General features: G+C 37.2%; 1 protein-coding gene across 1 annotated transcript in view; it reads right to left on the reverse strand.

Annotated features, from left to right (window-relative positions):
• Window positions 1-13931, reverse strand: part of UNC5D (unc-5 netrin receptor D) — a 599258-nt gene that overhangs the window by 519485 nt on the left and 65842 nt on the right. Inside the window, exon 2 of the mRNA XM_072950289.1 lies at window positions 9729-9840. The gene's annotated coding sequence lies outside the window, so the exon portion shown is untranslated. The remainder of the gene's footprint in view (window positions 1-9728; window positions 9841-13931) is intronic.

Below are 13931 nucleotides of genomic sequence, written 5' to 3' on the forward strand. Positions count from 1 at the left end.
TTGAATTTCTAGAAATTTAAATTTAGTAATGAAAATTTAAGACTCATTAAATAGCTTAAACCTTAGTGATTTTCTTTTTTAAATATATATACACATATATATTTGTGTATAGATATAGTCTTTTTTCCTTTCTTAATACTTAAAAATTTTAAAAATTAATTTATTTAAACATTTTAAAAAATTCATTCTTTTTTTGTAGGAGAGGTAATTAGGTTTACTTATTTCTTTTTAGAGGAGGTACTGGGGATTGAACCCAGGACCTCATGCATGCTAAGCATGTGCTCTACCACTTGAGCTATATCCTCCCCCCATAAGTGATTTTCTTGACTTCTGAGCCCATATGTCTAACCATTATCCTGTTTCTATATCCTGAATGTGTTTTAATTTTACACATTTCTGAATTTTCCATATTTTATGCCTTGAATAAAGACTCCCTTTTTAATTTTTAGTAAAAGATGTACAAATAATTATTGGTGTCTTTTTTATTCTTGTGTTTTGTTTTCCCAGACAACCCAACTAGTCTGAATTCTCATGTCTTTTATACATGAATTTGCCCCCAGTCATTTTCTTGCTCTCCTTTATCCTACAAATTATTTGACAGGTAAATCTTCCTAAATCTCAAGTACAATCCTCCTTTATGGTCTCAGAATATACAATCATTTCTTGCTTCTTAGCCTGTGAAAATAATTCAAGTTGGTACTTTAATAATACATGCCATTCTCCAGGCTCAAGATTAATAATAAGATATTATATAAAATAAAATAAAACATATATTAAACTGCAGCCCCCCAAATCTATGCATTCATTAATTTGAATAGTAGATATTTTCCTTTTTTTTTTTTGGTAAATGATCATCTTCTCTAAATTTCTTTCCTGTGAGTTAATAGATTGAGTTGAAAATTTTTTTTTTAAGTCTTTAAAACAACAGCTAGTATATTCTTCCAAGCCCTAAGAAGCAACTACATCTTTCCTGGCGGGGCAAAGAGGTGCTTCATGCTTTGATACAGCCAATTATCCAACTATTTAAAAAGTATGAATATTCATAGGACATATTGCAGGACTAAAGTTCGCTGGTAAATTCCACACTGCAAGAATCTTGAACTGTGAAGATCAACCTCTCTAAACAAAATAATAAAGAATATGTCTAATATATAATTAACATTTTTATTAAATGTCACTTGCAAAATGATGTTTTATTTCTTTTTTTGTAAATAACGTCATTTTAGTGCCAAATTTTTAAATGTCTGAAACTTTGTCATTGGGTAAATTACCCCAGTCCTCAGATTTCTGGTTATTCTATTAGAGATAAAACAATGCCTTGATTTCACTGCTGTGAAGGGAGTTACTTCTATGCAAGTATTTTTTCTCTTCGCCTGTGTCTTCATGAGTGACCCCCTGCTGTCTGTATAAATGTGACAATGCCGATTTTGATAATGATTATGATCATAAAGGAAGATGTTAGGGTATTAGAGAAATTTCTGAATATTGACACTTTTAGAACACATGCATTGAGGACACAAAAACTAACATCTGGCTTGGTTTTGTGAAAAACCATGTTATTTGCAAGTATTCCCATTAACTGCTTACTAACTAGCACGTGACAAAAATAATAATTTTGCCGTATTGGACAGAAAGAAGTTGGCATTCAATTCAAAGCATGGTTACAAGAATGACCTGCACTTTATTTTTGTTACTGCTGATCAAAGTCTTGTCTCACGGGGGTGGGTTCAAGAACTTGTTCTCAGTGGTTTGACCTGAAATGATCTGGCTGCTTTGTAATTCCAAGGTCATATGAAACTGACAGACAAGAATCCTCAATTATTACAATTATATATTCCTAGACAGAATATCTAAATAAATAATCCTGCCCATTACTGTGGGATTGTGGTGTGTAGGGTGTGTGTGGGAGAGTCCTGATTAGGAAGCCCCATTCTGTAGGCAGTGGCTGTTTTGAAGGCAGGGGATCGAAGACAAGGGAGCACCCTGAGAGGTCTCTCTGACCCATCACCACGACACCATAGACTCCCATTCTTCATCCGAGTGCCTTTCCAGTATGTAATCAGGGCTGGTCAATAACATGATCCTCTACACTAGACGCTTTGGAAAATATATAAACACAACGGCAAATCATTTAATTCACAGATTTCCTTTCTTTGCTGTTGTTTGAGTCCTCAAAATATTCTGGTGTTTTGATACTACCAATAACATAGAGATAAAATTATTTTGAAGGTATACCAAATATCAACCACAGTTGAACAGTTTTCTTTTAAAAGATTTCTTTTAATGGCTAACCTAAATTATATCTTGACTCTCTGGTGATAAGAGATTAGGGTAGACTATTTTCCAACTTTATAACCAAATTCCTAGGTGGAGATGGGGATTCCTTTTAGAGTCTTAAGGACACATTACTCTATACAAAAACATTCCTGCATCAATTATATACATTCAAGCAAAACACAATTAGGTTTGTGCTCAGGCAATATCTGACGCAATTGTATTATAGTTAATTTTATTTTAAAAATGAACTACTTATGCATTCTTGTTGTTTATGTTAGGCTAACGTGGATATTACCTTATAACTTAAAGCAATTCTACTGCACATTGCTTGAGTATTCTGTCAAAGAGTGAACACAGTTGTGCATCACAGCATTTAACATGGCCACGGCCAAGATCACTATTGCTGCATTACAGAAAAACGTGTTTGAAAATTTAACCAACTTTTCTCTTTTTTTTTTTAACACAAGGCAGGAAGTGTCCCTATCATCGAGGCGTCCTCATGAGAACCATGATACAAATAAAGTACACTCAGGAGAAGAAATATCAACAAGGCAGAATTTCAAATACTGAGAAACAAGTCCAGGCAAAGCCACCTGGTAAAAATCAATTAAATGAATTGTACTAGGCATGAATATTTGTGTAAGAGGATTCTGTTTCTTGAGACATGTGAACTACAAATCTGAAAACAAAAGGGAAGGATGGCTGGGTGCTGATTGTGAAAGTCACCTGCTCATTCTGAAATGACCATGCTTTACTGACGTGCTTTGGACACGGAGAAACAGACCATTCTTTACTGACAATGTGGAAGAGGCTTTTAGCATTGAAATAAACATTCCTGACATAGAATACGTTACAGTTTGAGGAAAAGCACAAACCCAGCACGGGAAAGGCTGTGCTAGACATACATCTACTTTACACTAATATAGTTGTTTTTATCTGTAGAACAAATTTGACATTTCTTGAGTATACGACATCTGTTTGGTGGTATTTTTTTTCTCCTTGAATGTATTTAATTACCAGCATGTAATTAAATGGTGCAAAGCATTCTAAGGTGCTCAGTTATAGAAACGAACAATTCAATAAAAATGAAAGTTTACTGACTGGAAATCAGAAAGTCACTATATATATATGTACATGCATATATGTCATGTGTGCACAGGATTGAGATACACATCAATCATATACACATGTATTCATATATACAAATGTATGTATATAAGAGAGAAGAAATATATCTAACTCTTTCTTCTCCCTTCACCTTTTAGACACAGAGAGAGGGACAAGCTTTGCCTTACTGGAGTAACAGCTTGAGTTGGGACCCCACAGTAATAGGGAGTATGGACATGTCCATGTGATCTACACCATCAGTTAGCACTGTCTTTCTGCCTTGGTACCAACTGATATTTTGAGTGTATTTCCCTTTACAGTCTCCTTATTATGATCCACGTAAGACACGAGAACAAAGCTCTGACAAAACAGCTCATGAGCGTGTGTGACTCTCTGGTGAACAGTCACAACTGCTGGTGCAAAACTTGTCAAAATGACAGAAGATCCGTGTGTGGCGGAGAGCTGAGCTGAGCTGAAGGGTAAGTACTGCTAAAAGGATCTTCCTTTCGGCTCTTGTGGGGGTTTCCTCCAGCCTGTGTTCTAGGGACGTGGGAGTGGCTGAGCCTTGTTTGAATTTAGTTAACATCTCCTTGTTAACGCTGCTTTCAGGTTATTCCTATAGAAAAATCTCTCCTCTATGTCTGCATGATGTCTTGTTGAAGAGCCTCAAATATAAGGACAGCTACGCTTATTCCCTTGTGTAACGGAGGTGGGTGGAACTCCCTGACAATGGACACTGTCCAACTCTTAATTTTAAAACATCCATCTCACACTCTTGGTGCTTCCCGAACAATCAAATAAAAGACAAGGTGTTAAAGCAGATGTAAATGATACTCCAACACTCAAGAAAGCATGGTTTACTCTTAGCAACATCTTGAGGAATTGAGAATTTGCTAACTTGAAGGGTTTTCTTTAATTTTAGGAAGCTATTTTAAGCATACACTCAGAGTCCTTATTTGAGTAAAGAAGTAGAAAGAGATGGCCAGAAGAATCCAAATATTAGGGACACCATATGAACAGAGTCTGGGTTAAGTTCTCCAAATAAGCATCATAAGATGAATAAGAACTTCTCGCAGCGATTCTAGACTGACTTTTCCCTTAAAGTTGATTCATCAAGCTGATTTTGTAGCTGAGTCGGGTGTGTGTGTTAGCACCATAGAAAAAGGAGAAAGAGCGATTTCGTGAGTCACTGCAGCTAGTTGAAAGGGGAATCACCCTATTCAATCTCTTCAGAACTTTTTTTTTAATTAACTTAAAATACAGTTTAGCATCTGAGGATAAATTTGCACTTGCTGTGGTTTTTTTTTTAAATCAGATAAGTGTCCATTAAAAGGAAATAGCTTTCATGAGCAAATATTATATCTTGTACCATCAAGCACTTGCCCCAGAGATTCTGCACAGAAATTAAAAGAGCTTTTTTCTCAGTTATTTTCAACAGAGGCAATGCTTAAAATAGTCGTGCTTCTTCTGTGATTTTTGTGACAGTTTCGCTTCTGTAAAGAGTTAACATTTTTGCTGAAACTCCTGAGTGGCCAGGTCCTAGGGCGAACCACCCATTTACCTTGCTGATCTTAAACTGCAAGTCCTGACAGCATCAACTTCCAACTGACAATGAAATAGTTGTACCTGTTTCACACATCACACGCGAGTTTCCACATCTCCGCTTTCACCCGACCAGTCTAACGTATAAAACTTCTAACCATCTGAAGGTAAGACGGACCCTCCTGCTGGCAGCAAATAAATGGTTTCTTTTCATTGCTCCACTTTGTGACCTTTATTTCATGACCTTCCTTCCTTTCTGAGTACATTGTTCCTCTTTTCCATATAGAAATGAAGGAGTATTTCAGTCATATATACACATATTTTGAGGAATGGAGACAAGATGGCCCTGGGTTACATAAGCATGAGAAAAACTAGAGATTTTTAACTTAGCCCTTTAACTGAATCCACAAATAGGAAAGCCTGGGAAGAGTCTGCTTATTGAAATAGATTTTTCAGTCAATGTGTATTTTTCAGTTGGTCGGTCTTGCAGGTAGTCCCACTTCTGGTGCTGCGTGCTTGAATGTCCCTGCTAACTCAGAATGAATCTGAAAAAAATATGTTATCGTTGCTTTGTGTGATGTGTGAATGAAAAATACTTGAGCCGCTGCAGCCACCCCCAGTGGTGTCCCCTGAGAGGACTCAGAGTGGGAAAGAATAAGATACTGGCCCTAGATCGCTAAGATGCGTATCAAAGAAATGCTTTCAATTAGCCCAGACTCTTGGCATCTTCCCATAATAGAAAAGGACTAAGTTCATTAACTTGAGATGTCTTGTTTTCTTTAATTAACAGTAATCTTTTGATGTCCCGACTACCTGATCTTTGTTGCAAAATCTCCTATATATCTTGGCCCCTCCCTTGTATCTTGGGAGCAGTTGCTTAGAGCTATTTGAGAAGCTGTCTCCCAGACTTGAAGTCCTCAGAAAATCTGCCAAATGAAAATAAAATTCTCATCTTTCAGGTTGTGCATTTCTTTTCAGTTGACCGATGCAACAGGCAAGATTATTTAAAAGTGAACATGGGGGCTTCCTCCAGGTGGTCTGGACAAGGCACTAGCTGGGCCAGGTTGGGTGGGGAGGCTCTCTCCAGGCCAGAGGTCTGCATCCAAGGTCAGCCTCCTCTGGAACTCATGGGCTCCTTCCTTCATCTGGGTGCGGGGTTGTGGGGCACAGCCACTTTGCAAGAGTCCCAGCTTCCAGGCAGCAGGTATTTCCAAGGCAATCCCTGTAAACTGCTGGCACTCAAATCTATGTTGTCTGAAGTCCAGGGTGTTCGTGTGCCGCATTGCTAATAATGTTGCTGGCATGCTTGCCCCGTAAAGCGGGAGGCAGTAGAGGCGTAGGTATCCTCAGGAACGCCCACCCACGTGGAGTGTCTATGACCAGAGTGCTTTATGGTGGCTTACTGCAGGTGATTGGCTGTGAATTTTACTCTCTTAGTTACCCTTGCCTGGTGAGACGGGCCTGACCCTGCATGACAATGTGAAAAGGAAGTGATGCACATAAGCAATGCAGATGTGTATGAGCATAAAAAATACAGGTCTGAAGACTATCGGTCCCTCTTTTCATTTGTTCTCAAATTGCCTCCCTCCAGGTACAAGCACAGTTTCTGCCTTGTGGGCACATCCATCCCTTCCAAAAGCTGGAGTGGTGGAAATAGGCTATCGGGATGGTCCAAATTCCTAACAATATGAAATTAGGTTGAATGGGTACCGAATAAAGGCACTGCAAACATGAAGCAGAAGGATGCTTCAGTGAGGATCTCATCCTGAATTCCGAGAAGGCTACCTTTCCAGTGGACATACTCATCCTGGAGAGATGAGATGTAGTGAGCTAGAGCCACTAATCTGCCAGTTGAATTCCACTGGAAGACCGTGGTCAACATGGACCCCATCTCCCCTTCCACATATACTTCATCTCTGCATTTTGCTTGTTGTGACAAATTTTCCTGCCCAAGAATGGCTTTCATTTTTATTTTAACTTTAACCTCATTCAAAGGACAGACTAACTTAGATTTTTTAATTCTTGATATTTAAAAAGTCCTTTGATGTATCTTAATACTTACTGGCACTGGTAATAACATTGCAAAGAAGTTTTAATATTCCCATATTATAGTGGAGGAGTCAGAGTTCCCTCCGTACTGCCTGCTGTGTTAAGGTGTTAAGAGAGAGAGAGTGGTTTTTAATATGATCCATGGAGATGCAGTGGCCTCAGCTTGGAGGTAACTGCTTCAATTAGAGTATTCTTTTTTTTTTTCTTATTCATAGCATACAGCCAAGGTTTTCATTGGGTTTCATAAACACTGAAGTGCAAAGATCAGCTACATGTTAATTCAAGTCTTTGACTGGGCAACAGAACCGATGGCCAGAATTCAAAAGATTCAACTCATGACTGCATCCATTCTCTTTACTTATTTGTTTTTCATCTTCCATCCATTCATCTGTCAGTCTCTGCCCAATAAATATTGAGTGCTACCATCAACTGAAGTTTCCAAAGGGACCGTGAGAGAGTACCTGTTGTCATTAAGATGAAGTTCTAACAGGGGAGAAAGGGACAGGAAAGAAAGATGTATTTCTAAAACAGCTGGATTTGTGGAGTAAACGCATAGCAGCTGTATGCATTATTATATAATATAAAAATTACGAAATCACAGTGGTGACAATTGGTGATACAGGGTGCTGTTTATGTATATGAAGTGAGGACTTAGTCTGGGATTAGAGAATGCTTCCCTAAGGAATTGGAAATGGCTTGTGCAAAGGTTTTTGAGGAGAGAAAGAGATTGACAAAAATGAGAAGAAAAAAAAAACACGTTTGGGGCATGTTGAAAGTTATAAAGAGCTACAGCTTGAGAGGTGGACGTGGACTGGATCCTGCGGGGACTTACAGGATGTGTTAAAGATTTTGGTCCTTATCTTTAGCTCAGTAGGTTACATTGGAAAGACTTTATGAGAAAACTGCTGTGATCAATCATATTACTCTTCAAATTTCCTTCTAAATGCTGTCGCTATATTATTGCATATAACTTTTTTTTTCTAGTTCTTGAAAATGTAATACTTTCTCTTAGTCCAGCTTTAAAGGATTAAAAAAATTATACATTGAAATATCTTCCTCCTATCATATTCTCCTCCCTCCCTGATGACCCTTAACCAGAGGCAACCGATTTTACTACTTTCTTTGAATCCAAGATACCTTTAGTGTAGACCTAATTTCATAAAGCTTTTTATTATGCAAAATATTAAACATCTATAAAAAGTAGTGATAACAGTGGAATAAACCTCCACGAACCCATCACCTAACTCTACTGATTATCAAATCAGAAGTGATCTTGCATGTCTATCACTCTACCCACTTTCCCAGCAACCTTCTTATTCATTATTTTGAAAGAAATCCCAGGCATCATATAATTTTACCTGTGGATGTCTTTAAAAAGCACCTCTAAAAGAACCCCTTTTAAAAGCACAACCTCAACCCTATCATCATGCTCCAGACAAGTTAGTTGTTATTAGGAAATTCCAGTGTCTTAGCCTAGGTTCCCCCAAAGAGCAGACCTTAAGGCAAAGATTTTGATGTCACCTTGGAGGATGACACCAGGAACCATTTTATGAGTGGGAGGAAGTGGGCAAGTGGAGGGGATGGGAGTCAGGGAAGAGTGTGCTAACGGAGAGACACTGTCGTCTGAAAGAGGGGTCGATCTCACCGGAGGACAGTGTGGGGCACATGTGAGCACTGACTCAGAGAAGTTCAAGGAAATTAGGCATTTATCCTGCCACATCTCACGGGTTGAGAGTTCCCTTCTGGGACTTCTGGCCTGTTCCCAGATCCAGAACATATCCTCAGAGAGACTAAGGAAGACCCTGGAAAGCCTAAGAACTACTGCCTCTGACCTCTTGGATAGACGTAAGGAAAGTTCCTGGGGCCCAGCAGGTATCTGATAAGTCAACCGCCATTGGCAAATTCTGTATTTTTTTCACTCTTTGTTTATTGAATTGGGATACAAACAAGGTCCATGCACTGTGATTGGTTAACATGTATCTTTTTCTCTTTTTTAAACATGTTTCTTAAGGGTCTTCTAGTTTATAGATTCATCGTATATCTTTGTTTTGCATTTTTTGTTATTGTTGTTGTAGAATCCAGTCATTTTTCCTGTAGAATTTCTTACAGTCCACATGGGAGAGTTCATCTTCACAATGCTCATGTGCCCTGTTGTTTTCTGTATTTCATGTACACTGGTAATTATCATATTCAAGTCTGACTCTTTTCCCAGACTACTTCATAGGTGGTGGTGTGTTCTTCCCAAAGGAAGTACATAATTTCCGGTTTTGCTGCTCGTTACAATGGTAGTAGTGACTGAACATCACTAATTACATGTGTTAATTCATTAGAGGATACAGAAGGGTAATATTCTAATTCTATCATTCCTTCTTCACTCATTACTGTGAATACTTCTGCAAAAAGAAACTTGTCTTCACCAACTATTTGGTTGCCCTAAAGTTTTATCTCTGGGTTTTCAAAATTATGATTTTGTCTTAATATTTTTTAAAGGTAATGACTGCCTATTTTTTGGTATCATTGTAAACTCATGGATTTAAATAGTTTAATGTTTTTCAAGTCACTGTAATTATTACTTTTATCGATGCTCAGATTGGCTCATCTTTGACCAGTGAGTACCTATTTGAGTCCTAAGTTCTTTTGACCCAGTGTAGTCCTCTCTGATAGCTTCCTTGCTTTCTGGCCCTTTATACTCCCAACCCCATTCCCAGGTACCCTCTCTTATTTTGAAAAATACCCAAGACATATTTTCCTACCTGGAAACAGCTATTTCTTCAAGGAGTCCTGGTTTTCTTTTCAATTGGCAATGCCAGGTCAAGACCACTATTTGGTCTTTCATTGTTTTTAGGCCTTTTCCAGTGAACAGAACTAGAAAAAAATACATTAAAAAAAATAAAATGCATTATGAATTTATACAGATATTTCCAATTTAAAATCAAGACTATAGAGATTTTACTTAATATCATTGATCTTACATCAGCATTTCATTTGTCCCATGTGCTACATTTCAGTTCTCAATAACATCAATGTAATTACTCATTTGTTTAACTCACAAGTTCTCATAAGAATAATACAACATTACCACCAATGATATGGTTACCAAAAACAGCTACATTTTGTATTTTGCAGTTTGCTTCCTTTGGGATCTGTCCCACTGTGGATGCGCGGCCAAATTACTCTGTTTGAAAGTCCCTTGAAACATTTCCTCTCTGACTGGCTGTGGCCAAAATTGAATCACTCAGTTAATATTTATTTCACTTTACTCATTATTTCTAAGATCGTTTTTTAAAAATTTGATTCTATTTTATAATTATATAATACATGTGCATGATTCCAAAATCTAATTTTTGAAACAAGATGTTGTCCCAAAATTTTTAACTTGAATTGTTGCTGCTTTAACCTGATTTCCACTTACACACTACAGGCACCTTAACAAAATAAGGAAGTGTATCAATTTATATATAAGGATATATGTTTATATATATATATATATATATATATATATGTGCATACCCACACATACACACATATATACATTCACAGACACATACATATTTGTATTCCCTTCCTCCTGACATAAATGATAAATGGTACATACTTTTCTGTACTTTTGAGAATGCTTCTTTAGTGTCATTGAGCCGATACCTAAGAAGCAGATGCGCAGTAAGGGCAGGAAATACATGGATGTGAGATGTCTGGTAAACACAAAGCTGCAGTTCATTGCATAGCATAGTGAACATTCGTATTGTTGTATGGCTTTTCCTAACGAAATTCTTAATCGCTATTTACTTGCTTTTCTTTGTGCATGGTTTCACCAAATAAAAATGCTTCTTTGATTTGCCCAAGTTAAAGATTACTCTTTTGAATTCTGATAGAGTTTCCTACAGGTTTCTTTTTTATAAGAACAGGCTGCAAAATTCCCATTGCATACACATCCCTTATTGCTACATGCATACCCCCTACAAAAAGATCTTGGCTTTCCAATGCCTTAGCAATTTAGAAACACTGTTTGCTCCTTTGTTATTTGCAATGTAATGTACATTGCATTTAACAGAGTTGATAATAAGTGAAACAGGATTAGTCAATTTCACTATGGATTACTGTTCAATTTAAGTTAGTTTTCTTGTGCTGGCCCCCTGGAATTAACATAATGAAATAAGTTCTGGCACTGAGAGGAAAACAAAGGCCATTTTTTTAAGGTTATATGCTGATTTATTTTTACTTTTAAAACACATTTTCTTTCAATTGTGTCATGACAATGAGTGCTCCTTTATTACCTTAGACAAAATACAATTTTAGATTCTTTTACACCAGCTAAGTCTGGAAAATGGAGTTGGCATTAACCAGAGGAAACAAGTACATGCCAATGAACTTGTTGATTTGATAACAAACGTATTCAAAACCGGTAGGTATGTGGGTAGGGAAATCTAAGAAGAGACCCTGGGGGTGGAGGATTAAGGAGCTTCCATGCATGGACACTACTTGGTGTATAATTGGGGTGGCTTAATTGTTTGTAATGCATGAAACGCAGCCCTTGAACTGGAGTGTGGACACTTTGTGACGCCCTGTGTGAATACACATCTAATTACATACACAGATCTTTTTAAAATAATACAATCCAAAAGTAACAAGTCTTACTGAAATTTCATTTCAAAAATCAAAGTCATCCCATGTAACATTATTTTTAACAAAATTAAAATTATCCAAAATTGTAACATAAGAAAAATAAATTAGGAGTCAAACATCACTTACTAAGAAAAAGATTCATTTCTGATTCCCTATAAATAGCAAGCTTCCGTAACATTTTAAATTCACCAACATTTGATATAGCTACAGCATTATGCATAGCTGTTCACAGAAAGATATATTGATGATAATAATTTTTATAGCTTCATCCACATAAGATCATGAATGACCTCGAGAAGTCAACTGCAAATATTTATGTGGCAAGAGGAAGAGGGTGAAGAAGTAGAGAAAGCTTATATAATTTATTCACACTTTTATTAAAGTATTTGTTACTCTTGTTTTTGCAATTTTTTTTTTGCTTTTTTATTGAAGTACAGTCAGTTTACAATGTTGTGCCAATTTCTGGTGTACAGCATAATTGTTCAGTCATACATGTACATATATATGTTCATTTTCATATTCTTTTTCAGTATAGGTTACTACAAGATATTGAATATAGTTCCCTGTGCTGTACAGTAGAAACTTGTTCATCTATTTTATATATAGTAGTTAGTATCTGCAAGTCTCAAACTCTGAATTTATCCCTTCCCACCCTCTTTGCCCCCTGATAACTGTAAGTTTGTTTTCTATGTTTGTGGGGCTGTTTCTGTGTTTAATGCTCTTTCAGAAGGTCTGTGTGTGTAGGAAAAAGAAGTAGGATGACAATGTGAAGGTAAAACAGGATCAAAGGACAGGTTTCTGATGAAATTTGTGCAGTTGGAATGCAACCAATTTTATTTTTAAATATTTAAGCTTTAAACTTTTATTTTAAATAATAAAAATGCATTTTTTTTTGCAGGTAATACATTCATTTAGGTTAAAAAAAAAAAGACAAAATTAAGCCAACATAAAAGTGTAATGTTTCCCTTTAAGGCAAGCCCTCACTGGTTCTGGTTTTTGCCTGCTGGCATCTAACAAGCAACCACCTGTATCATTTTCTTGAATATACTTCCTGATTTGTCTTTATGCAAATACAAGCAAATTTGAATGTGCGTGTTTACTGCTGTAAATAGACTCTTAGTCCTAGTGTGCGGTGTGGGGGAAGGGGAAGTATTCTGATGGCCTATGATCTTAGTCTTGAGTGAGCCTGTGCCTCTGGACTCTGAAATTCACATGTTGTTCATTTTTTTTTCTCGCCCTGGGGTGGAGGAGAATCACCAGAGTTGGCTGGAGTTGGGTATTTCCTTTACCCTAGGTCATTTAGGCTCTGATAATACCCTACCAGGTTAGACTCCGGTTGACTAGTTCCTCCTTAGGGCAGCCTCCACTACATTTACTATTTTCTTTTGCAAAATTGTACATCCTCTAATATTGTAAAAGTTTGCATTTTCAGGTGATCACCACTATAATCATACCTAGAATATATTAGGTTTTTTATGAGCATTAGAAAATTAATTTACGTCTTCTGTTCTTCATCTTCTGCTCCTTCCTTTCTGCCTCCTCCTCCCCCGAATTTACTTAACAGTATTTTTCCTCTTTCCTGTAATCTTCATTTCTGTGATCCTCTATTCTTTCTTCTCTTTTTCCCTCTGGGTTCTGTCAGCTCACGTGTCTCTTCTCTCTGTCATGTGGCCATTTCCCCTGTGTTCTTATTTTTCTGCTTTATGGTCTTCCTTCTTGCAGTGATTGCTTCGCAACTCATTTTAATGGTGGGATCTTCGGCTAAATCTTTAGCTGCAACTTGGCAATACTTTTCTGGTGACTGTTCTCTCGTTGGGAAGTTCTACTGCTTTTTTTTTTCACATCCTTTTAATAGTATTTTTGTATAGATTCTGTGCCGCTGTTCTTTTATGACTTAAGGTTAAATGAGTTAGATCTTTCTGGACCTGCTATTTGTGGGAGTTTTCCATAGTAGGTGGGACTGGGGGATGTGTGGGGTAAGAAAAAACCCTTTCAGATCAAGGGTCTATCTTTCCTGCTACAAAAACACACTGTTCACTCCCGCATGACATTTTCTTGTGCTTCCCTATGTGACTTCTCAACAGGACTCCACCCTTTTCCAAAATTAATTAAGTTCAGGAGGGTTTCTGTTAACAGCTCTGGGCTCATGGATGCCTGTTTCCATAAAATTTATTTCAGGGATGTTTCGTAAAATACTTTCTGACATAAGCCACAGCTTGTCCCAGCCTCCCTTGCCACTTTTCTTGACATCTCTGTTCACTGAGGCTTCTGGGTAATCCTTGGCTCTGTTCTCAGCTGCTGTACCTTAAGATGACACTCTTATCTTCAGAAAG

Source organism: Vicugna pacos, chromosome 26 (genome assembly GCF_048564905.1).
Source record: "Vicugna pacos chromosome 26, VicPac4, whole genome shotgun sequence".
NCBI lineage: Eukaryota > Metazoa > Chordata > Mammalia > Artiodactyla > Camelidae > Vicugna > Vicugna pacos.